General features: G+C 41.9%; 1 protein-coding gene across 5 annotated transcripts in view; it reads right to left on the minus strand.

The window, feature by feature from the left end:
• Positions 1-26,716, minus strand: part of GPATCH8 (G-patch domain containing 8) — a 97,268-nt gene that overhangs the window by 62,354 nt on the left and 8,198 nt on the right. The window lies entirely within an intron of this gene.

Raw genomic sequence — 26,716 nt, forward strand, 5'->3', positions numbered from 1 at the left:
GCTCACGAAAGCTTATGCTCTAATAAATTTGTTAGTCTCTAAGGTGCCACAAGTACTCCTTTTCTTTTTGCGAATACAGACTAACACGGCTGCTACTCTGAAACCAGTAAAATTAAAATGACTCTTACATACAACAGATACAGTCCACACAGGCCACAGATGGAATGCATCACTGAAATCTGCGACTGGATGAATCTAAACTGCTTGAAATTGAATCTCAGCAAAAACAAAATTATACACATTGTTCCAAATAAAAAATTAGGAGCAGAAAACCATCTCCAATATTTGATGGCGGGTTACTTCAGAAACCAGACATTGGTCATAGTCAAAAGGCTGCAAGATTTTGTTCTCTAAAGCAAGTCATCAGATTAAAGCCATGTCTCTTCTCTTGTGTATCCAACCACCATGATAGCTGCCCTTTTTGACAGAGTCGCACTGCTACAATGTACCTTGAGGGCTACCAAAGAGGCTGATTTGTTGCCTGAAGATTAATCAGAATGACAGCTCAATTGCCAGGGGTTGGCAGAAGGGCTTCTCTGCCTACCTACCATTTCCTCCTCTGCACTGCCTGCCAAGACATGGAAAAGGTGTAACATTTTGGTTATAAAGGGACATGGCCAACTTGAAATCTAGCCAATTTCAAAAGAATTTCCCTGCAAATTTGTGGCCTTTCAACTATATTCTCCTAAAGTTAAAAATGTCCCTCTACCTGCAGCTGTGTGAAAGGCCCATAAGAACATGGGAAACACTGACTATGCAGAGAATGTTGTCAAATACACTAATCAAATAAGATGAAAAAGAAAAATACTAGTCGAATGTCAGTTGCAATAACCCCAGCTGTTACCTACTAATTATAAAAAAAGTTAAATCAAACTGAAGTGTAATTTTTAAGGTGACTGTTACCCATTAATATTTGAAACTTTTAATGGACAGGGTCTTCTTGAACTCCTAGACAATTAAATACTCATTGCCTGAAATATTACAGTGCTTTTAGAACTCAGAGTCGGCAAGAGTAGAAGCAGCACGGTTCATCTCTTTCCCTCCACACCCCTGGAGCTGGTGGAATATCCTTTCTATTGGACTTTTTTTTTTTTTGGGGGGGGGGGGGGGGGGAGATCAACTTCTTAATCTGATTTTTATGTCCAAAACCCTTCAATGTGGCACATTAAACTGATGTGTTTATTGTGTCTAGAATCAGTCACAGACATCAAATATCGTAACATTAAATCTTTTATGGAAGTACACACACTTAATTATACCATAAACAACCATTTACACCCATTGTTTCATGTTCTCTATGTATATAAATCTCCCCACTGTATTTTCCACTGAATGCATCCAATTAACTGAGCTGTAGCTCACAAAAGCTTATGCTCAAATAAATTTATTAGTCTCTAAGGTGCCACAAGTACTCCTTTTCTTTTTGCAGATACAGCTAGGGCTGCTACTCTGAAACTTAACTATCTTAGTAATTTTTCATTGTCTGCAAACTTTGCCCCACGTTGTTTACCCCCTTTTTCAGATCATTTATAACTATGTTGTCATGAGATAAGAGGGAAGATCCTTTCATGGATTGAGAATTGGTTAAAAGACAGGGAACAAAGGGTAGGAATAAATGGTAAATTTTCAGAATGGAGAGGGGTAACTAGTGGTGTTCTCCAAGGGTCAGTCCTAGGACCAATCCTATTCAACTTCTTTATAAATGATCTGGAGAAAGGGGTAAACAGTGAGGTGGCAAAGTCTGCAGATGATACTAAACTGCTCAAGATAGCTAAGACCAAAGCAGACTGTGAAGAACTTCAAAAAAATCTCACAAAATGAAGTGATTGGGCAAATGTATGGCAAATGAAATTTAATGTGGATAAATGTAAAGTAATGCACATTGGAAAAAATAACCCCAAATATACATACAATATGATGAAGGCTAATTTAGCTACAACTAATCAGGAGAAAAATCTTGGAGTCACCATGGATAGTTCTCTGAAGATGTCCATGCAGTGTGCAGCGGCAGTCAAAAAAAGCAAATGGGATGTTAGGAATCATTAAAAAAGGGAGAGAGATAAGATGGAGAATATCTTATTGCCCTTCTATAAATCCATGGTGCGCCCACATCTTGAATACTGTGTACAGATGTGGTCCCCTCATCTCAAAAGAGATATACTGGCATTAGAAAAGGTTCAGAAAAGGGCAACTAAAATGATTAGGGGTTTGAAATGGGTCCCATATGAGGAGAGATTAAAGAGGCTAGGACTTTTCAGCTCGGAAAAGAGGGGACTAAGGGAGGATATGATAGAGGTCTATAAACTCATGAGTGGTGTGGAGAAAGTGAATAAGGAAAAGTTATTTACTTGTTCCCATAATATAAGAACTAGGGGCCACCAAATGAAATTAATGGGCAGCAGGTTTAAAACAAATAAAAAGAAGTTCTTCACTCAGCGCACAGTCAAGCTGTGGAACTCCTTGCCTGAGGAGGTTGTGAAGGCTAGGACTATAACAGGGTTTAAAAGAAAACTGGATAAATTCAAGGAGGTTAAGTCCATTAATGGCTATTAGCCAGGATGGGTAAGGAATGGTGTCCCTAGCCTCTGTTTGTCAGAGGGTGGAGATGGATGGCAGAAGAGAGATCACTTGATCATTACCTCTTAGGTTCACTCCCTCTGGGGCACCTGACATTGGCTACTGTTGATAGACAGGATACTGGGCTGGATGGACATTTGGTCTGACCCAGTATGGCCATTCTTATGTTGAACAGCACTGGTCCCAGTACAGATCCTTAAGGGATCCTGTTATTGACCTTTCTTTGTTGTGAAAACTGACCATTCATTCCTATCCTTTGTTTCCTATATTTTAAGCAGTTACAGATCCATGACAGGATCTGCCATGACTGCATGATTTGCTTAAGACCCTTTAGTGTGTGATCTTGTCAAAGGCTTTTTGAAAGTACAAGTACACTGGTCCAATATCCACTGGATCACTCTTATTCACGTTTGACTCTCTCAAAGAATTCTAATAGATTGGTGAGGCATGATTTCCCTTTACAAAAGCCGTGCGGACTCTTCCTCGGCATGTCCTCTTCCTGTTCAAGGGTTTATCACATCATTCAAGTGTCCTCACACGATTCAAGCGTCTGATATTTCTGTTCTTTACTGTCGTTTCAACCAATTTGCATGATACAGATGTTAGACTTACTGGCCTGCAATTGCCAGGATTGCCCTTGGAGACTTTTTAAAAAACAGGCATTACATTAGCTACCCTCCTTTAAACTGGTATAAAGATTGGTTTAAGCGACAGATTAAATACCACTGAATGCATCCGATGAAGTGAGCTGTAGCTCACGAAAGCTTATGCTCAAATAAATTTGTTAATCTCTAAGGTGCCACATGTCCTCCTCTTCTTCATACCACAGTTAGTAGTTCTGCAATTTCATAAAAATTCCTTCAGGACTCTTGGGTGAATACCATCTGTCCTGGTGACTTATTACTGCTTAATTCATCAATTTGTTCCAAAACCTTCTCAATCTGGGACTGTTCCTCAGATCTGTCACCTAAAAAGAATGGGTCAGGTGTAGGAATCTCCTTTACATCCATTACTGCTTTAGGTCCTGGTTCAACATGGTATTTGAAGGCACATACTTAGTTTTAGCACAAGTAGTCCTACTGACTTTTGTGGGACTAGGCACCAAGGTGAATGGATTTAAATCACCAATTTTAATCATAACCTAAATCAGCAAGGAGGAAACCTTGATTTTAAACAAGGTATTTTAGTAGTTTATAGTTATTTTCTCAAAGAGATGTTGATTCTAATTCATTGTTGGTAACCATTAAAACATGCTGATTTGCAACTAAATATAGGCTTTACACTGGTGCTTCTTTTTGATAACTAAAAGGATATACTATGTCTATATACTCTATTAACAGTTACATAGCCTGACACTTATTCAGATTCTTGTTTATGTTAAATCTTATTTACTAGATTTTTAAAAAAATTTTTACTGTGATTTACATCAAGCTTAATCTGGATGGAAATTCAAATTCAATTAAAAATGCACAAAAACAGCATTTAAAAAACTTTATTAGTGAAATTAACCTACCTTAAATGTGCTAGAACATAAGAAAAAAAGCTTATAAAAAGTTTATCAAAACACATTTTACTTCTAAAATTAAGGAAGTATTATCTATAGTCAGTGAACTGAACCACTCATTTTTGGTCGCCATGTCCTTCAAGGTGTAAAAAGTAGTTGATCTCTAATTTTTCTGCATAGATTGGAAATGGAAAAACTATTGCTTTTTCGTCTCCAGTTGGTTTCTTAACTCTGAATGAACTAGCCATTGAAATGAACTAGCTGAATAAACTGAAATGAAGAAAATACGTTCTCTGCACCTGCAGAAGAGGCCATTGCTGTCAAAAGATAGTTTAGCACTTCAAACTCTGATTCCAGGTGCTTAGCCAGTGACTTCCAGCAGTTCAGTGGTTGACTCTCTTTAAAACTTAGCAACAAACAGGTACTAAATATTATTCTTATTTCACTTAAATATTAGGCCTTAACATAGGCTGTCATAATTTCACATTTAATTTTAAATAGGTTCACTAAAAACAACTAATATTTAATGTAAATTTACAAATCGGATATTTTTACCCACTCTCCTAGGCTCATGCACAAGGTACTTTGCTGAACTGGGGCCTTAACTTCGGAGTCTCTTCACCCTACCTGAAGTCAACATCTATGTGACTTGTGTTGTAGTGTGACCAACATTTTTTCCCAGGTATTCTCCCTCCAGTCACTTCAGAGCTAACATCCTTGCAACTTCAACCTCATCAATCAGAACTCTCAGGTAAATGTGAGCTCTGGAACTGAATGACGACTAAATGCCAGCTAAATGGGGAAATTTAAATCTGACAAAAGGAATTTGATGTTTTGCTTTCACAGCCTGCATCATCATTCCTTTTTGTTATGGATTTCTCACTTATACCCCTAATTGTTGCCTTAATAATTATGTTGCCATAATCCCCTTAAGTCAAGTGGCCACTCGTGTCATTATTTTTGGAATCGCTGCAGGAATGCGGATGTGCCCTTTGAAAGGTCCATTTCTCACACAGCATTTCACACTAATGGCTTGCTTTTTCTTGGAGCAGATAAGCAGCGGGCTGTCAGAGAGAGAGGTGGGGGGGGGGGGTCTGCTGCTGTCTGAACTTACAAGACAGCATGCTGACGTGCTCTCCCTCCACATACATCACACACACACACACACACACACACATTCCCTGTCACACTCCACCCCACCCACCCCATTTGAAAAGCACATTGCAATCACTTGCATGCTGGGATAGCTGCGCACAATGCACCGCTCCCAATGCTGCTTCAAGTGCCACAAATGTGGCCACGCCAGTGCGCTTGAAGCTGTCAGTGTGGACAGACTGCAGCGCTTTCCCTACTACGTTCTCCAAAGGCTGGTTTAACTCAAAGCGCTCTATATCTGCAAGTGTAGTCATGTCCTTAACGCCTATTTATTGCCTCTGAAAAAATCCAATTAAATAATGTTGCAAAATGGGGGGGGTATCGGATACATTCACATCATGACTGCTGTTAATCTCCTATTGCAATTAACCACGTGAGAGACCAAATCTGACAAAAAGAAAAGGAGTACTTGTGGCACCTTAGAGACTAAAATTTATTTGAGCATAAGCTTTCATGAGCTACAGCTCACTTCATCGGAGCATCCCTCACTCTCACGGACCTTGGGAGGCAGGCCAGTCCTCGCTTACAGACAGCCCCCAAACCTGAAGTACTCATGAGCAACTACACACCACGCCACAGAATCACTAACCCAGAAACCAATCCCTGAAACAAATCCCATTGCCTACTCTGTCCCCATATCTATTTTAGCGACACCATCAGAGGACCCAACATCAGCCAGGGGCAACAGATGGGACGTATATTCCAATTCTGGCACCAGTCCACCTAGCCTCAGAGTACAAAAATCTGAAGGGATATTTCTCTACGGTTCTCCAGGCGCTTGTGGATCACCATGGGCGTTTCATTGACATGACACAAACATCTTTCTGAACACAAGCCTGTTCAGGAAGCTGCAATACGGGACTTTCTTCCCAGACCAGAAGATCACCGTAGGGGAAGTCGAAATGCCCATTGTGATCCTTGGAGACCCTGCTTATCCTTTAATGCCGTGGCTCATGAAACCCTACACAGGGAGCCTTGACAGCAGCAAGGAGCGGTTCAACAACAGGCCGAGTTGGTGCAGATTGACTGTGGAGTGTGCTTTTGGCTGTTTAAAAGGCCGCTAGCGCTCTCTGTATGGGAAGCTGGACCTGGCCGATGACAACATCCCCACGGTTATATCCGTGTGCTGTACCCCCCATAACATTTGTGAAGGGAAGAATGAAAGATTCACTCAGGTATCGACCTCGGAGGTTCAACACCTGGAGGCTGAATTTGAACAGCCAGAGAGCAGGGCTATTAGAGGGGCCCAGCGCGGGGCTCCAAGGATTAGGGATGCCTTTAGGGAGCAATTTGAGGCTGAAAACCACCAGTAATGTTTGGTGCCCTGCATGGGGGTGAAGTGCAGTGGTTCCAATATTAGTAGGAATCTGTGTTTGCTCCACTGACTGGTGGTGCCTGTTGCTTTCCTGGGCTAAGGTATCTTTTACTTAGTGCAATAATAAAGAGTGTTTTCAAAGGCAAAAAAATCCATTTATTTAAAAGAAACACAACTGCTTGGGAAACAAGAGAGGGCAAGGGGGTGGGGTGGGGAACAGTACACTCACAGATTTGCGTATGTCCTGTTATCATACTCAGCCTTCCTGCCTGGAGTGCTGTGCAATGAGTGCTGCAATTCTGGCTGGCTAAAATGCATGGTGATGGGGGTTGAGTGCAGTGGGTAGTTTGCAGGGCTGGGTGGTGAAGCTACATGTGTTGGGAGGCAGCTGGTGGTGATAAGAACCCGGATGTTGGGGAAAGTGGGTTGGAGGGGACATGGGGGCATAAGGGAAAGAGTTCTGGGACAAGGGCTGCAGGGGGGAAAAGGGAGGGGTGGTGTGGAAGTGCTCTGCCTGCAATCCTACGAGCCCCTGTATCGAGTTTGCTTGGCGCACCATAATGCTTAGCAGCCGCTCTGGTGCCGGCAATCCGCTTTCTGCTGGCAGACCCTCCTTTCACTCTCCCACCACTCCTGCGCTTTTTGATTTTCATTAAGGGACTGCTGCTTTACTTCAACACTTTCATCTCTCTTTGACCTAGGCTGGAGCTTTGTGCGGGTGTCACCCCTGGGAATCAGGTTCATTGTATCTCGAACTGGGATCCCAAAGATTCACTGAGAGCACTCCAAGCCTTGCTGACTAAACAGGAAGGGGATTTTCAAAATTCCCAGAGAATTTAAAAGGCAGGTCTGATGGTTGGTCTCCTGAGGATAGGGGAGTAGAGTTCAAAGTGATGACCAGAGTGGCTAGAACAGGCATTGTGGGATGCTCCTGGAGGCCAATCAGAGCACATTAACAGCCCAGGGAATCCACACTGGTGCTGCGGTGCTCCAACCGGGGAGCAGCAAACTTTCTGCTTTTTGTGGAAGTGGATTACCAGGAGCGCTCCAGCTATGGAGTCCGGGCACTCTACGAGCCTTGCCAGTGTGGACACGTCATAAGTTAGGGCGCTCGGGGCTGCTTTAATGAGCTCTAACTTGCAAGTGTAGCCATGCCCTAGCATGGCTACCCCTCTGATACTTGACAATCCTGACCTAGCCTTTGTCACCTCTGAAAATGCAGGCAACTTCAGAAGGAAGGTCACAGCTGTGATACCCAGATCACAGCATAGACCACTGCAAGTGACAATAGAGGCTGCAGAACAACCCAGGAAAATAAAGGCCGAGATTCAGATTCAGAAAGACTGATGGGAAGGTTTTACCTTTGAATTGGGTGAATTCATCTTAACATTATTTTGATGCATGAGCACTATAGAGAATTTGTCCCTCTGGTGTGGAAGACTGTCCAAAAGCATATCCCTAGCAGATGGCAGACACTATACGTACCTGAGCTTTCAAAACAGATAAGCCAGCAACAGAAGAGGTACTCAGAACTGTTTGACCTGGATACGTTCAGTGAAGAAACCACCAACATGCTCAGGGAAACGATTATGAGAGAGTCTGGAAGGGAGCAGCACAACCACAGGGGAGAGCTGACAGAAAACAAGAAAACCGTGCCATAGTAGCAAAAAAGGGCCAGCGTTCAGAAGCTGAATTTGAATGGACAACCATCAAACCACATTGCCCCCGTCTCTCCCAACCAAGCTGCATACCAACTCATTCTACATGGTAAATCATCCCACAAAGCAAAGCACAGAATGAAACATGTTCAGTAGAAACTTTGCTCACTCTTCAGAAACTGCAAAGTCCACAATTAGCAGCTAACATGCAGGAGCTGTCAATACCCAGGAAACGCCTGAAATGTGGAAAGGCAGCTGGCGTATCTAACCAACTATTACTACGCTTTGGCATGAGAACACAGGGATGGCTGCTTGACTTCAATTCCTGCATGAGACAATGCAGATACCCAGGCTGCGGAGACAGACCAAAGCAGTTGCACTACAAAAAAATCCTCACTCCATAAAGAGTTATCACCCAATACCCTTACCCTGCTCAACCTTCAAACTGCAAGATCAGATTGTAATGAGTGAAATAGTACCAGTAGCAGAAGGGAAACTGACTGATGATACAGCCACTTTCCACCCAGGACATTAATGCTATGGCCAAATTGTAAACCTAACTCAATAGATCGAAGATGTCTTCGAAACTTGTAAAATTACTGTGACCATTTGCTGGTATGTCAGCTGCTTATGAAACTGAACCATGGTGCACTTCTACTGAAATTGGCAAGAATTTTGAGAAATATCAAGATGATCCCACTCATTTCCTCCCTCCTTGAGAATCAAAATTTGTCAAGACTTATGGCCAGAAAAGTCAATGGAATACTCACAGAATGGATCGCCCCAAGGTTCAGTACTATCACTCTTGCTGTTTAATGTCTACACAAATGACCAACCAGAATTCCCTGATGTGTGAAGATTCATTTAGGCAGATGACCTTTCGAATGCTACCCAATCACAAAGATGAGGACACTGAACTCATTCTACCTGGCTCCCTGAATATATTTGGGAAATACTATCGCACAAGATTCCTGAATACCAACCTTGGCAAGACAAGTGTGCTCCTTCCTCGTAAAAGCCATCAGGCCAAGCAAAAACTCCAGATATCATGGATGATACAATCCCTGAGCATTATGAACATCCTAGACCAAATGTAGACGTCCAAAAAGCATATCAAGCAGCTGAAAAAAGTGAATTCCAACAATTGTATTCTCCAGGAACTGGATAACATAAAATGGGCCACTGACCCCTAAATATAATGAGCAATCACTCTTATCCTGCATTACTCTGTTGAGGAATACTGTGCCCCAGTTTGGTCATACTCAAGCCATGCATATAAAATTGATACCAAACTCAATCTTATAGGATCGTCACAGGGACTTTGAAACTGACCCTCACACTGTCGCTATATTTCTGTGCAGGGATTGCATCATCATCAGTGAGGCATAACACCTCCAGTAAAAAGTAGAGACAAAAACAGGTGCCTGATTCAAGAGATCCACTGCATGGACAGTTTGCACCCTGTAGAGACTGAAGTCCAGAAAGAGCTTTGCCTCTGAAAATCCTTTACCCCACAACACCACCGTGGAAGGCTACAGAATAACAAAATGGCAAGAAATGCTGACAGGCTTGGAGAACTTGGCTCCTTCAGAACAACTCCCTCCAGACACCGACCTTGAACAAAAGCACTGTATTCTTAATCGAGTGAGAGATGGGATGGCAAAACCTGGTGACAATATGACCAAGTAGAAGCTGAGGAATGACACTAAAGTGTGAATGTGGAGCACCTAGGTAAACACACGAACACTGCTTGATGCAGTGCCCCCTTTCCTCCACTCCTGAGGAACTATTTGATAAAGCGACAACAGGTCTTGTCTACTGTTTTGAAGAGATAAGCTATGATGATGTTGCAAGACAGTATCTGAGACAAAGTGTGCATGGACAGTGAAAGCTGTGTTATCTGGCCCTGTACCAACCAGAAAGCTCTATAAACCAGCACTTCTAATCTTCATAGAAAGTCCGGTTTATAGTCCGGTTGGCACGGGGCCGGCAGGCTCCCTACCAGGCTCCACGGAACCGGTGCCATGCCCCAGCTGCTCCTAAGGGTTTGGAGTGTGGAAGGGAGTGCAGGAGGGGGTTCAGGGCAGGGGATTGGGGCACAGGAAGGGTTTTGGGGTACCAGATCCAGCAGGCGCTCACCCCACCTGGCTCCCCACAAGCGGTGACCTGTCCCTACTGATCCTAAGCGGAGGCAAACCTAGGCAGCTCGGTGCGCTGCCTCCACCAACAGGCACCACCCCTGCAGCTCCCACTGGCCGCGGTTCCAGTGGTGGGGGTTACACAGCTGCCCTTGGAAGACTAGTTCAGAGATTAGTTCTGTGACAGGTTAGATCACAGAAACCCCCTGGGGGTTGGCAACTGATGTGCCAAGACTACTGCGAGCAGCTTACAGAAGTGTGCCTGTCTTTAGCACTCGGATGCCCAACTCCCAATGGGGTCCAAACCCTACATAAAGCCGTTTTACCCTGTATAAAGCTTATACAGGGTAAACTCAAATTGTTCGCCCTCCATAACACTGACAGATAGGCACAGCTGTATGCACCCCTCCCCCCCAGTATTAATACATACTCTGGGTTAATTAATAAGTAAAAAGTGATTTTATTAAATACAGAAAGTAGGATTCAAGTGGTTCTAAGTAGTAACAAACAGAACAAAGTGAATTACCAAGCAAAAACAAAACAAAACACGCAAGTCTAAGTCTAGTACAGTAATAAAACAGAATACAGAAAAATCTCACCCTTAGAGATGTTTTAACAAGTTTCTTTCACAGACTGGACACCTTCCTAGTCTGGGCACAATCCTTTCCCTGGTACAGCCCTTGTTCCAGCTCAGGTGGTAGCTAGGGGATTCCTCATGATGGCTCCTCTCTGGTCTGTTCCACCCACTTATATATCTTTTACATAAGGCGGGAATCCTTTCTCCCTCTTGGTTCTCAGCCCTCCTTCTCAAAGGAAAACCACCAGGTTAAAGATGGATTCCAGTTCAGGTGACATGATCACATGTCCTGTGAGACCCCAAGCCTTCATTCCTCCCAGCCTGACTCACAAGAAGGCCTGCCTGCAAACAGAGCCATCCACCGTCAATTGTCCTGGCTGCTGGGAGCCATCAAGATTCCAAACCACCATTAATGGCCCACACTTTGCATAATTACAATAGGCCCTCAGAGTTACATTTCGTATTTCTAGTTTCAGATACAAGAGTGATACATTTATACAAAGAGGATGACAACACTCAGTAGATTATATGCTTTGTAATGATACCTTACAAAAGGCCTTTTGCATGAAGCATATTTTAGTTACATTATATTCACACTCATCAGCATACTTTCATAAAATCATATAGAGTATGTCACAAGTTACCCTTACAGTCAGAAAATGTTTTGTAATATCTCATTTAAATCTCCCTTGCTGCAAATTAAGCCCATTACTTCCTGTTCTACCTTGAGTGGACACGAAGAACAATCATTCACAGCTAGGGTGACCAGACAGCAAGTGTGAAAAATAGGGACAGGGAGTGAGGCAATAATAGGAGCCTATGTAAGAGAAAGACTCAAAAAATCGGTACTGTCCCTATAAAACCAGGACATCTGGTCAACCTATTCATAGCCCTCTTTATAACAGCCCTTAACATATCTAAACACTGTTAACGGGACCCCCTCAGTTGTCTTTTCTGAAGACTAAATATGTCTTTATGAACAACTAAATATGTTGTTTTAAACTTTCCTGATAGGTCAACTTTTCTAAGCCTCTTATCATTTGTGTTGCTCTCCTCTGGACTCTCTCTCTAATTTGTCCATGACCTTCTTAAAGTGAGGCACCCAGAACTGGACACAGTACTCCAGCCAAGGCCTCACCAGTCCAAAGTAGAGTAGGATAATTACTTCCTGAGTCTTATATAAGACACTCCTATTAATAAATCCCAGAATATTAGCCTTTTTTGTAACTGCATCACATTGACGACTCACATTCAATTTTTGATCCCCTCAACTCTTTTCAGCAGTACGACAACCAAGCCAGTTATTTTTTCCCCATTTTGTAGCTGATTTTGATTTTTCCTTCCTATGTGAACTACTCTGCAATTGACTTTACTGAATTTCATCCTACTGAATTCAGACCAATTCTGTAATTTGGCAAAGTCATTCTGAATTCTTATCCTGTTCTCCAAAGTGTTTGCAACTCCTGCCAGTGTGGTGCTACCTGCAACTTTTATAAGCACACACTCCATTCCCTTATCCAAGTCAATAATGAAAATACTGCCTAGTATCAGACCCGAGACTGACCCTTGCAGGACCCCACAAGATATGCCCTCCCAGTTTAACAGTGAACCATTGATAAATATTCTGAGTACAGTCTTTCAATCAGTTATGCACCCACCTTAAAGTAATTTCATCTAGACCACATTTCTTTAGTTTGCTTATAAGAATGTCATACGGGACTGTGTCAAAAAACACTTTAAAAAAAAAAAAATCAAGATATATCACATCTACTGCTTCCCTGAACCACTCTCCCCTTCCTCCCTACCCCCTGTGCCCATCCACTAGGCCAGAAACCCTGTCAAAGAAGGAAATTAGGTAGGTCATGATTTGTTCCTGACAAATCAATGGTTGGTTTCAGAGTAGCAGCCGGGTTAGTCTGTATTTGCAAAAAGAAAAGGAGTACTTGTGGCACCTTAGAGACTAACAAATTTATTTGAGCATAAGCTTTCGTGAGCTACAGCTCACTTCATCCGATGCATACTGATGAAGTGAGCTGTAGCTCACGAAAGTTTATTCTCAAATAAATTTGTTAGTCTCTAAGGTGCCACAAGTCCTCCTTTTCTTTTTGACAAATCAATGTTACCTATTGGTTACAACCGTGTTATCCTCCAGCTGCTTACAAACTGATAGTTTAATAATTTGTTCCAGTATTAAACATAGTCTGACTGGTCTACAATTCCCTGGGTCCTTTGTTCCTCTTTTTTAAAGACAGATACCACGTTAGCCCTTTTCTAGTCCTCTGGGACCTCACCTATCCTCCACAAGCTCTCAAAAAGATAATTGCTTATGGTTCCAGGATTGCTTCAGCTAGTTCCTTAAGTAATCTAGGATGAATTTCATCGGGTCCCACTGTCTTGAATACATATAACTTACCTAAATAATCTTTAACCTGTCTTTTCCTTATTTTGTCTTGCATTCTTTCCCCCATGTTGTTAATACTAATTGTTAAGTATGTGGTCTCCTTTAACCTTTTTAGTGAAAACTGAAGCAAAATAGGTAGTAAGCACCTCAGCCTTCTTGATGTCATCAATTAGCTCCCCTATCCTCCCCCCCAGCAAAGTAGCTGACCTACATTTTCTTCTGTCCTTTCTTTGGGCTCCTAATGTTTTTAAAGAACCTATTCTTACTGCCTTTTATGTCCCTTTCTGATGTAACTCATTTGATGCCTCAACCTTTCTGATTTTGTCCCAAAATGCTTGTGCTACTCTTGACTTCCTCCTTAGCTATTTGTCCATGTTTCTATTTTCAGTAGGATTCCTTTTTTAATTTTGAGTCATTACAAAGCTCCTGAAGGAACCATATTGGTTTCTCACTATTCTTATCTTTTCTTTGCATCAGGATAGTTTGCAGTTATGCCTTTAATATTAGGTTTCAGAGTAGCAGCCTTGTTAATCTGTATTCGCAAAAAAGAAAAGGAGTACTTGTGGCACTTTAGAGACTAACAAATTTATTAGAGCATAAGCTTTCGTGAGCTACAGCTCACTCCATCGGATGCATTCGATGAAGTGAGCTGTAGCTCACGAAAGCTTATGCTCTAATAAATTTGTTAGTCTCTAAGGTGCCACAAGTACTCCTTTTCTTTTTGCCTTTAATATTATTTACTTGAGAAACCACCATCTCCCTGAACTTTTTTCCTCTTTGATTCTCTTCCCATGGGACCTCACCTACCAGTTCTCTGATTTTCCTGAAGTCTGCTTTTTTGAAGTCTATTCTTATTCTGCTGCTCTCACTCCTTCCTTTCCTTAGAAATCATAAAATCTATCATTGCATGATCACTTTCACCCAAGTTACCTTCCACTTTCAGAATTCACAACCAATTCCTCCCTCTTGGTCAGAATCGCATCTAAAAATGGCAGTCCCCTGGTTACCTCCTCTACTTTCTAAAACAAAAAGTTATCCCCAATACATTCCAAGAACTTACTGGACATTGTGTCTTTTGCCCTATGACTTTTCTAACTGATATCTAGGTAGGTAAAGTCCCCTGTTACTACCACATCTTCTGTTTTGGTTATTTCCGCTATTTGCTCTAGAAATGCCTCATCCAACTCTTTTTCCTGATTTGGTGGTCTACAGAAGACTCATACAATGGGGTCACCCCCTTTTTTATCCCTTTTATAATTACCCAGATATTTTCAACTGGTCTACCTCTCACTTCCTTCTGGACCGCAGAACAACTGTATGTACTTTTGATGTATGATACACAGGTAATTCTCTTCTGATCCTAGGGAAGAGAGACAGGATCTGCATCAAGGAGAGAGGAGTTACAAGGGGGCAAAACCTTTTTTTAAAAAAATCATCCTAAGGCAGAGAGTAAGTATGGAAAATTTCTGCTTAAAGACCGGCAAGAATGTAAGCAATGGAAAACGGGCTTATAATGGACAGGATTAAGTTATATTCACTGTAGGCATCTCTATGAGCTCTATTATATGTGAAGCCTTCTTCAAAAGTAGTTTTTGGAATGATTTATACGTATGGAAGGTGGCTAAAACTAGTGAATCAAGGTAACAAAATGGAGGAACTAGAGCTACTAGTGCAGGAAGTGAAACCAGATATTATAGGGATAACAGAAACATGGTGGAATAGTAGTCATGACTGGACTACAGGTATTGAAGGGTATGTGCTGTTTAGGAAAGACAGAAATAAAGGTAAAGGTGGTGGAATAGCATTGTATATCAATGATGAGGTAGAATGTAAAGAAATAAGAAGCGATGCAATGGATAAGACAGAGTCCGTCTGGGCAAAAATTACATTGGGGAAGATAACTAGTAAAGCCTCTCCTACGATAGTGCATGGGGTGTGCTATAGACCTCCGGGATCTAATCTGGATATGGATAGAGCCTTTTTTAATGTTTTTAATAAAGTAAATACTAATGGAAACTGCGTGATCATGGGAGACTAACTTCCCAGATATAGCCTGGAGGACCAGTGCTAGTAATAATAATAGGGCTCAAATTTTTCTAGATGCGATAGCTGATGGATTCCTTCATCAAGTAATTGCTGAACCGACTAGAGGGGATGCCATTTTAGATTTAATTTTGGTGAGTAGTGAGGACCTTATAGAAGAAATGGTTGTAGGGGATAATCTTGGCTCAAGTGATCATGAGCTAATTCAGTTCAAACTGAACGGAAGGATAAACAAAAATAAATCTGCAACTAGAGTTTTTGATTTCAAAAGGGCTGACTTTCAAAAAGTAAAGAAATTAGTTAGGGAAGTGGATTGGATTGAAGAATTTATGGATCTAAAGGTAGAGGAGGCCTGGGATTACTTTAAATCAAAGCTGCAGAAGCTATCGGAAGCCTGTATCCCAAGAAAGGGGAAAAAATTCATAGGCAGGAGTTGTAAACCAAGCTGGATGAGCAAGCATCTTAGAGGTGATTAAGAAGAAGCAGAAAGTATATAGGGAGTGGAAGATGGGAGGGATCAGCACGGAAAGCTACCTTATTGAGGTCAGAACATGTAGGGATAAAGTGAGACAGGCTAAAAGTCAAGTCGGACCTTGCAAAAGGAATTAAAACCAATAGTAAAAGGTTCTATAGCCATATAAATAAGAAGAAAACTAAGAAAGAAGAAGTGGGGCTGCTAAACAGTGAGGATGGAGTGGAGGTTAAAGATAATCTGAGCATGGCCCAATATCGAAACAAATACTTTGCCTCAGTCTTTAATAAGGCTAAAGAGGATCTTAGGGATAATGGTAGCATGACAAATGGGAATGAGGATATAGAGGTAGATATTACCATATCTGAGGTAGAAGCGAAACTCAAACAGCTTAAAGGGACTAAATCGGGGGGCCCAGATAATCTTCATCCAAGAATATTAAAGGAATTGGCACCTGAAATTGCAAGCCCATTAGCAAGAATTTTTAATGAATCTGTAAACTCAGGAGTTGTACCGAATGATTGGAGAATTGCTAATATAGTTCCTATTTTTAAGAAAGGAAAAAAAAGTGATCCGGGTAACTACAGGCCAGTTAGTTTGACATCTGTAGTATGCAAGGTCCTGGAAAAAATTCTGAAGGAGAAATTAGTTAAGGACATTGAAGTCAATAGTAAATGGGACAAAATACAACATGGTTTTACAAAAGATATTGTGCCAAACCAACCTTTTTTGAAAAAGTAACAGATTTTTTAGATAAGGGAAACGCAATGGATCTAATTTACCTAGATTTCAGTAAGGCATTTGATACCGTGCCACATGGGGAATTATTAGTTAAATTGGAGAAGACGGGGATCAATATGAACATCAAAAGGTGGATAAGGAATTGGTTAAAGGGGAGACTGCAACGGGTCCTACTGAAAGGAGAACTGTCAGGTTGGAGGGAGGTTGCCAGTGGAGTTCCTCAGGGATCGGTTTTGGGACCAATCTTTTTATTACTGACCTTGGCACAAAAAGTGGGAGTGTGCTAATAAAGTTTGCAGATGATACAAAGCTGGGAGGTATTGCCAATTCGGAGAAGGATCGGGATATTATACAGGAGGATCTGGATGACCTTGTAAACTGGAGCAATAGTAATAGGATGAAATTTAATAGTGAGAAGTGTAAGGTTATGCATTTAGGGATTAACAACAAGAATTTTAGTTATAAATTGGGGACGCATCAATTAGAAGTAATGGAGGAGGAGAAGGACCTTGGAGTATTGGTTAATCATAGGATGACTATGAGCTGCCAATGTGATATGGCTGTGAAAAAAGCTAATGCGGTTTTGGGATGCATCAGGAGAGGCATTTCCAGTAGGGATAAGGAGGTTTTAGTACCATTATACAAGGCACTGGTGAGACCTCACCTAGAATACTGTGGGCAGTTCTGGTCTCCCATGTTTAAAAAAGGATGAATTCAAACTGGAGCAGGTACAGAGAAGGGCTACTAGGATGATCCGAGGAATGGAATACTTGTCTTATGAAAGGAGACTTAAGGAGCTTGGCTTGTTTAGCCTAACTCAAAGAAGGTTGAGGGGAGATCTGATTGCTCTCTATAAATATATCAGAGGGATAAATACAGGAGAGGGAGAGGAATTATTTAAGATCAGCACCAATGTGGACACAAGAACAAATGGGTATAAACTGGCCACCAGGAAGTTTAGACTTGAAATTAGACGAAGGTTTCTAACCATCAGAGGAGTGAAGTTTTGGAATAGCCTTCCAAGGAAAGCAGTGGGGGCAAAAGATCTATCTGGTTTTAAGATTCTACTCGATAAGTTTATGGAGGAGATGGTATGATGGGATAATGGGATTTTGGTAAGTAATTGATCTTTAAATAGTCAGGGTAAATAGGCCTAATCCCCTGAGATGGGATATTAGATGGATGGGATCTGAGTTACCCAGGAAAGGATTTTCTGTACTATCTGGCTGGTGAATCTTGCCCATATGCTCAGGGTTTAGCTGATCGCCATATTTGGGGTCGGGAAGGAATTTTCCTCCAGGGCAGATTGGAGAGGCCCTGGAGGTTTTTTGCCTTCCTCTGTAGCATGGGGCATGGGTGACTTGAGGGAGGCTTCTCTGCTCCTTGAAGTCTTTAAACCACGATTTGAGGACTTCAGTAGCTCAGACATAAGTGAGGTTTTTCGTAGGAGAGGGTGCATGAGATTCTGTGGCCTGCGCTGTGCAGGAGGTCGGACTAGATGATCAGAATGGTCCCCTCTGACCTTAGTGTCCATGAATAATTAGTCAGCTCTTTATGACATAGACACACCAGAATCAAACACTACTGGTTTTACAATTTCATCACAACATCCATATTACTTGTTTAGTGCAAGCTTCCTTTTTAAAATGACTGCCTGCAAATTCAAGACTAACAGAGCTTTATGCAACTCCTACAAGCCCAGTAAGATCATGATGAGTCAACAGGCAGACAGGAGACCTCCAATACCTAACTGATGTAAAAAGTGGTGTCGGTGTTATAGAAATGTCACGTCTAGAGACGTGTGAAATAATTCACGAGAAAAACAAGGTTTAGAAGTAGATTTTCTAGAACACTCATTTTCTAGTCAGAATAATAGATATTACTCTTTAAAAGCAAAAATTTAACTCAATCTGTGAAGGCAAATGTATTCCATCCATTGCCTGCACTAGAACTACTCTCAATATTTTTAGAAGTCAAGTAACTTCTATTGTGATATAGAAAAACATAGTACAAAGGTAGCTCTGCAAAGATTCCATTGGGACCTGGAAATATTTTGTTAAAGCCTCACATAATATTGGACATCTCTCTTTCCACTAGTCTCCTGAAATCATGTCAATGTACCAAATGGCTTAGCTTGTACTTTTCTAACAGACAAAAAAAAAAAAAAATGCAGAAGGCAACACTTAGTTTTCTTATGCCATCCAGGGCATTATTAAAATACACTGCTTTGTTTCTGTTGTAAATAAGCAGAGTATAAGTATCGACAGTGCATACCTATGGACAAAAATAATTTTGAAAATACATGCAGTCAGGTTTTTGTGAAAGCTGCAGCAAGCCTTTGAGTTTTAGATAAGTGAATATACCATAATTACATTTTGAGAATGCTTAAAATGCGAGATAATGTTAATACAACAAAAGCGATCTAATTACTTAAAATTCAGTATGAATTTAAAATGCCCCCCCCCCTTTTTTTTTTTTTTTTAGGAGCACCTTGTAATTACCTATTTAAGATGACACTGTTGAAATTACAAAACAACCTGAAGTAAAAAAATGACTGACAGGAAATGAATTGATATTTAAGTCATTAAGCACAAAGAAAAATCAGCACCATCAAAACAGAGTCATATCTTGAAACAAGTTGAGACCCTTAAGCTAGAAAAATGCATTACTACAAACATTCAGGTACAAAACAGCCCCGATGAAAAAAAAAAAAAAAAAAAGAAACTTACAGAGTAGTTGAGAAATACAGTGGGGTCTAAGCAAGGAAGCCAGGACCTTGAGCAAATTTATTGCCTCTCTATGCCTCAACTACCTTAGTGTAAAATGGTGATAATGCCATATCTTGACAAATATCCTCCCTTCACTTGCCAATTGTAAGAGAGTATTTTACTCCTGGGGAAATTCTGCGCCACTGCGCATGTGCAGAATTTATGTCCCCTGCAGATTTCTTTGATTCCCTGCAGAAAAATAACTTTCTGATGGAGAAGCAAAAGGAAGTCACAAGAGCGGTCATGCGACTCAACCCAACAGTAGGCTTTAAGTGCCCAGGGCAGCCGGCAGAGAGGTAAATCACTGTTGGGCAGGAAGTGGGACTGGACTGGGGAGGACGAGACTCACGCCACCCCTGCACAGCATCCGAGGCCAAGCATCAGACCCACCTCCCAATTTCTACCCTGGCTAAGGGAAACTCTACAACCACCCCACCCCCCACCACCACTTCCTGCACCCACCGCTCCTCAGCTGCAGGGAGAGGGATCCCTGTACAGGTTGCTGCTCCCCCTTTCACCCAACCCCCATACATCCAGAACCCCTCATACCCAAACCCTCTTGCTGAGCCTCACCACCCTGCACTCAGAATCCCCCCCGATAAGCCCCAACCAGTTGCACCTGGACCACCCCGATAAGCCACCCATATCCAGATCCCCACCCCACTGAACCCCAACCAGTTGCATCTGGATCCCCACCACTTTGAGCCCCACTCCCCCAGGATCTGGACCCCACGACTGAGCCCCCCACCCAGACCCCCCATACCGAGCTCTATACCTCCCACAACCAGACCACCTCCCCCTGCTGAGCCCCAACCACCTTCACCTGGACCCCCCTGCAGAGTCCCATTACCATTGCACCCAGAACCCCCCCCAACAAGCCCCTGTGCATCAGATCGCCTCTGCACCCAGATCCCCAACTGAGCCACCCACACCCAGATTGTCCCACACAGAACCCTTTCAACCTACACCTGGATTCCCCCACACTAAGGCCCTCCACACTTGGATCCTGCCTTACTGAGCCTGCTTGCCCACACCTGATGGACCATTGAGGCGCAGGACCCTGGGGTGTTTCTGGGGCAGGCCCAGTCCTTGCACTGTGTCAGCCTCACCGCTGAGTCCGGGTCCCGGGGATGGAGCTGTACAGTAATCTCCCACTTCTGTGCAGCAAGTGGCCTGTGCTCCTCAATGCCATGCTGGAGCCTCCAAATTTATTTGACACAAAATTTGTAGAATTTTAAAATATTGTACACAGAAGTTTTATTTTTTTGGCACAGAATTTTTAGGCACAAAACGCCCTCTAGAGTAGTATTTGCAACTGGTGTGTGCAGCATGGTGGATAAAAATTGTCTTCTTTAAAAGGTTTTAAAAGTATTTTTAAACTTTTTTTTTTAAATTAAACCTGATTTTATTTAAATTGAATATATTTTTTTTCAAAATAAACCTACTTCAAATTAAATTAATTTCAGTAGATTCAGCTAGTTCAATGAAATGCTGATTGGGAGTTGAAAGAGCAAGAATGCTCATTTTCCTCTTTTAATCTACAAATAAAAATGAGGTGAGGATGAGATCTACTAGTTCTAAAATCACAAGGAACAAGTTGACCAAACCAAATCAACTTAGTGTTTCCTTTGTTTAATAGATCTGTTGTTTATCAAAGCATGTTTTGCATTTAAAACTCTTTTTTCAGTATGCATTCAGCACATACAGTAGTTTTATTTAACTAATAATTTTAAAAATGCTGTTTGTGCATTTTTAATTGAATTATAATTTCCATCCAAATGCATCCGACATCAGCAAGTACAAAATTAATCTAGTAAATAAACGTGCATTCACCATTTTCTAACAAACTGTATAATTTAAAAATCTGAATAAAAGTACATGCATTAAGCTATATAATGGCTTAAATAAGTGTGTACAGAATTAGTGCATCTTCCCGGTTTGCAAAATGTACCAAATTTAGTGTAAAATCTACATGTATTTGCAAATCAACATGTTTTAATGTTTCCAAACAATGAGAATTCACTTTTCTTTAGGAAAATAACTAAAAAAAGTATAAATGTGACAAGATTAAAATTGTACGCAGTGTAGATGTAGTCGTGTTGGTCCCAGAATATTAGAGACACAAGGTGGGTGAGGTAATCTCTTTCATTTGACCAACTTCTGTTGGTGAGAGAGACAGACTGTTCCACCTTGCATTTTGCTGTGACACAGTACTTTTTCCAGACCTGAAGAGTAGCTCTGTTTGGCTCAAAAGCTCGTCTTTCTCATCAACAGAAGTTGATCCAATAAAAGATACTACTTCATCCACCTTGTCTCTCTAAGATTAAAACCAATTATTTAAATCAAGGTTTCCTGCTTGTTGAATTAAAGCAAACTACCCTGGACTGCAAGCTGGTCTTTAGCTCTTCAACACAGCCAACAACCGTTACCAAGAAGCGGCAGCATTGGTCTGGTCAAAACTGGGGTTAGAGGAGACACTCCTATGCATCTGATGAAGTGAGCTGTAGCTCATGAAAGCTTATGCTCAAATAAATGTGTTAGTCTCTAAGGTGCCACAAGTCCTCCTTTTCTTTTTGCGAATACAGACTAACATGGCTGCTACTCTGACTTCTATGCTAGATTGCCTCATCTTTTTTGAATACATAGTCTCTACTCACAAGCAGAGTCAGTGCAGTAGATGATTCCGAAGCCTGGCAGCTCCCAGGGAAAGGAATATCAGAGAGACTGAGAAAGGGGGGGATATCTGCATGACTTAGGGCTTATCTACATAGAAAAGTTGCAGTGGTTTAACTAAGCATACGATTTTAAACCTATTTATTTAAACTGATGCAAAAGACTGTCCGGACATTTATTTTACTTTAAAAAAAGGATTATTTTGGTGTAGCTTAAATTGATTAGGAATTAGTTTAAACAAAACCATCACTCAAACTGAAACAAAAGTGTCTGCAAAGGTGTATACATTGGTTTAAAATTACACCTTTAGATAAACCACTGCAACTTTCTCACACAGACCATGCCTAAGTGAGGGTAAGTGAAGGGGAGAAGAGAGGTTAAAGGGGAAAAAGGAAGAAAAGTCTTGGAAGAGGAAAGAAGAAAAGATGGTGATGAGTTATCCCGAGTTATATACTAGCCAAGACACAAAAAAAGATGTTTCTTCCCCCCCACCCAAAGGGTCCTGGGGCAACAATCTTTAGGAAGCCCGCAACACAACCTTCCCAACACGCACAGGTGGAGTCTGCATGCTGGGCTTCTCAGGGGAATGATTTACCTACCTCCCACTAAACCCCCTCATGTTCCTCTGCACTGCACACCCCACCCCGCCCTTCTGAATAGCAGGCGTCTTGTAAGATTTTCAAGCTCTGATAGTATCTCTCACATGGATAGTGTTAGGATTGTTGCTTGTAAAGCCCTGAGAAGATGAAAAGTACTAGAAGAACTATTAATTTTAAAATTGTTTTAGTCCAACCTCACGCAAAAGGAATTTCCAAGAAGAATGAGAAGAGAGAATGGTTAAAAAAAGTAATCAAGCTTTTTGATCAGATTCACACTTCATGCTCTATAAACCATCTTCATGGTGAATTTCTAATTTGGTGCTACCTTGCAAAATTGAAATGCAAGTACACCTGTTTAAGCGGTTTGCTTTGGCCTTTTAGAAAGTGGACTATAGTCCATATTCCTGTACATGGGAATTTTCCCATCATCTCCCCCACATAATGGGATGAGAAACAGTTGCAGTTCCAAGTTTCCTGACTGTTTAATACCCCCCACCAATTCCCTCACCAGGAGGCCACCTGGGTCAGGCTCTCCTCCCCCCCAGGGTGGCAGTAGCAACGTATAAGTAAAGGTGGCAATCGGTCGCTAAGTCTGCCATGAAAAGAGATTTTGATGATCTATCTATCACCCACCTAGGAGCTGCTGCTTTTCGCTCTGCTTTCAGAGCTTGGTGGTGGTGTATGTACTGGGGGAAGCAATCAAATAAGTTTGAGAGAACCATTGTTCTAGGGCATGCGATTACCTCCTTTGAAGAAGCAAGGAGACAGTCTATCTGGCTAGTGATGTAAGGGCAATACCTGTGGGCAAAGGAAATTATTGTAAAGGAGCACATAGGATGACACAACCTGCAATTCCTGTGCTTCATTGGGGAGCGAAAAGGAGGATAACACAGGAAAATGGAATTCACTGAAAATCTGTGCATATTTAAAGCTCCAATGTGGAGTAATTTCTGGTGATATGCAACCACAACTCTTACTAGTGTATTGGGACGTATATAGTATCTTTCATTCAAAGAGTGATTCACAGCCATTAATTAAATCCCTGTACCATCTTCTACTGGAGTGACATACAAATAAAAGTACAAGTAATTGTTTTTCAGATATATAATTACTGCAACAGGGTTGGGTATTCACATGGCTGTCAGTCATGAAATCCTTTTCAGGTACTACAAGTTAGCATAATCAACAGCTACAACTGCATAGTTACTGCAAAATACAATGGTTTGCAGGTTTATTTCCACTTTGTGGAAGCCCAGTCAGCTAAGACAACCATGGGTTCTTTCCCTTCCTGCTGGTCATCTTAAGTGATCACTCTCCTTACAGTGTGTATGATAAAACCCATTGTTTCATGTTCTCTGTGTGTGTATATAAATCTCCCCACTGTATTTTCCACTAAATGCATCCAGTGAAGTGAGCTGTAGCTCACGAAAGCTTATGCTCAAATAAAGTTGTTAGTCTCTAAGGTGTCACAAGTACTCCTTTTCTTTTCATGGATTTTGGGAAATTAAAAATTCAGTGTTAAACTGGGCAAGTGATTCCAAACAGCAGAGGCACATCTTACTGTGATTTTCTGCTACAACCACAGAACCCAACTGGTTAATGGCCCAGGCTAAAATAAATACCCTTGGAGAAGAAGAAAAAAAGCAAATCTACTTTACACAAAATGTTCTTAGCTTATAGGGCAGTGGTTTTCAAACTTTTTGTATTGGTGACCTCTTTCAGACAGCAAGCCTTTGAGTGTGACCCCCCCTTAAAAATAGGGGGGGTTAATTTAATGGTGGCTAGGGGCTGTCAGCTCCACAGAGCTGACAGCTCACAATCCCCATGTAACAACCACCTGAGGGGTCACGACCCCCAGTTTGAGAACAACCGTTATGGGGGAAAAGTGATCTATTAAGGCTTCTTTGCCATTTGGTAGCCCATTCTAGCATGTAAATGCCATAACATGTTCCCGTACAAATCTGTAACTAATATGCATACTGTACATTCATACTTGCAAGCCCTAGCTGCACTGGTCAAGGAAGTAGCATGCTTAAACATGTTTCACTTGAGAGGTGCCAAGACGTAGCATTTGAAGGGTTGAGGTGTGGAGGATGGAGGCTGCACCACCTGGGGGTACCCATACATGGGTAACCCCCACTCCAAACTGGACAATTTCCATCCCCTGTAAAAGGCAGTGGGAGAGACTGTCACTGGCAACGAAGGGCTTCACCCTGAGAGGAAGGGAATCCTTTTTACCATTTCCTCCGCATCACCTAGTTTTGGGAAGCCTGCTTTACTGACACTCTTACAGTGGCTTTATTGCACAATTTAAGAGGTATCCTCTTTTTCCACTCCCACACCATCTCCACTCTGAGCTGGGAACCAAGGTCTCTTCCCATTCCATTCCCTTTGTAGCCATCTTTCGGGAGGAAATTTGGTCTAAGGGATAAAAGTAAGGGAACTGGGATTCCTAAACATTATTCTCAGATCTTCCACAGATTGACCGTGTCTCCTTGGCCAAGTCACTTAACTTGGAGCTCCATCTCCCTGTTTCTGAAATTAGTAACATTTTGCCTCCATTATCCTTAATCTCCATCCCCTCAGTTTCGTTTCCTGTTTTTTGTGAGCAGGGCTCTGGCACACAACACATTACACGGTTGTATTTCTCATAGTGGATCTGCACCTTTTGCACAGATTTCCAGGCTACTTTACAAAACACAAATGATATACTATGAAATATTTTGTTTAGAAATGCAGGAGTCAAACAACACGAACAAATCTATACAGACACACCCCTAGAGCCCCAACCAGGGGTATTCTGCTACCCAAGATCCATAAACCTGGAAATCCTGGATGTTGCATCATCTCAGGCATTGGGCACACTTACACCAGGATTATCTGGCTATTTAAAGTCTCTCAGAACGGTTTCAGAGTAGCAGCCGCGTTAGTCTGTATTCGCAAAAAGAAAAGGAGTACTTGTGGCACCTTAGAGACTAACAAATTTATTAGAGCATAAGCTTTCGTGAGCTACAGCTCACTTCATCGGATGCATTTGGTGGAAAAAACAGAGGAGAGATTTATATACACACACAGAGAACATGAAACAATGGGTTTATCATACACACTGTAAGGAGAGTGATCACTTAAGATAAGCCATCACCAGCAGCAGGGGGGGGAAAAGGAGGAAAACCTTTCATGGTGACAAGCAAGGTAGGCTAATTCCAGCAGTTAACAAGAATATCAGAGGAACAATGGGGGGTGGGGTGGGAGGGAGAAATACCATGGGGAAATAGTTTTACTTTGTGTAATGACTCATCCATCTCCTCAGACCCTAAGCTAGGAGCTCTCCTAGCTATCTTCGAGACACCACCGACTTCCTGAGGAAACTACAATGAATTGGTGATCTTCCTGAAAACACTATCCTGGCAACCATTGATGTAGAAGCTCTTTACACCAATATTCCACACGAGGATGGACTACAAGCTGTCAGGAACAGTATCCCTTATGAGGCCACGGCACATCTGGTTGGATGAGCTTTGTGACTTTCTCACCCACAACCATTTCAGCTTTGGGGACAACTTATACCTTCAAGTCAGCAGCACTCCTGTGGGTACCCACATGACCCCACAGTATATGAACATTTTTATGCTGACTTGGAACAACGCTTCCTCAGCTCTCATCTCCTAACACCCCTCCTCTGCTTGCGCTACACTGATGACATCTTCATCATATGGACCCACAGGAAGGAGGCCCTTGAAGAATTCCACCTGGATTTCAACAATTTCCACCACACCATCAATCTCAGACTGGACCAGTCCACACGATCCACTTCCTGGACACTACAGTGCAAATAAGTGATAGTCTCATAACCATCACCCTATACCAGAAACCTACTTACCGCTATACTTACCTACACGCCTCCAGCTTCCATCCAGGACACATCACACCACCCATTTTCTACAGCCAAGCCCTAAGATACAACCACATTTGCTCCAATCCCTCAGACAGAGACAAACACCTACAAGATCTTTATCAAGCATTCGGAAACAGATTGACAGAGCAAGACCGGTACCCAGAAGTCACGTACTACACGACAGGCCCAACAAGGAAAAC

The sequence above is a fragment of the Dermochelys coriacea genome, chromosome 27 (assembly GCF_009764565.3).
Source record: "Dermochelys coriacea isolate rDerCor1 chromosome 27, rDerCor1.pri.v4, whole genome shotgun sequence".
NCBI classification, from domain to species: domain Eukaryota; kingdom Metazoa; phylum Chordata; order Testudines; family Dermochelyidae; genus Dermochelys; species Dermochelys coriacea.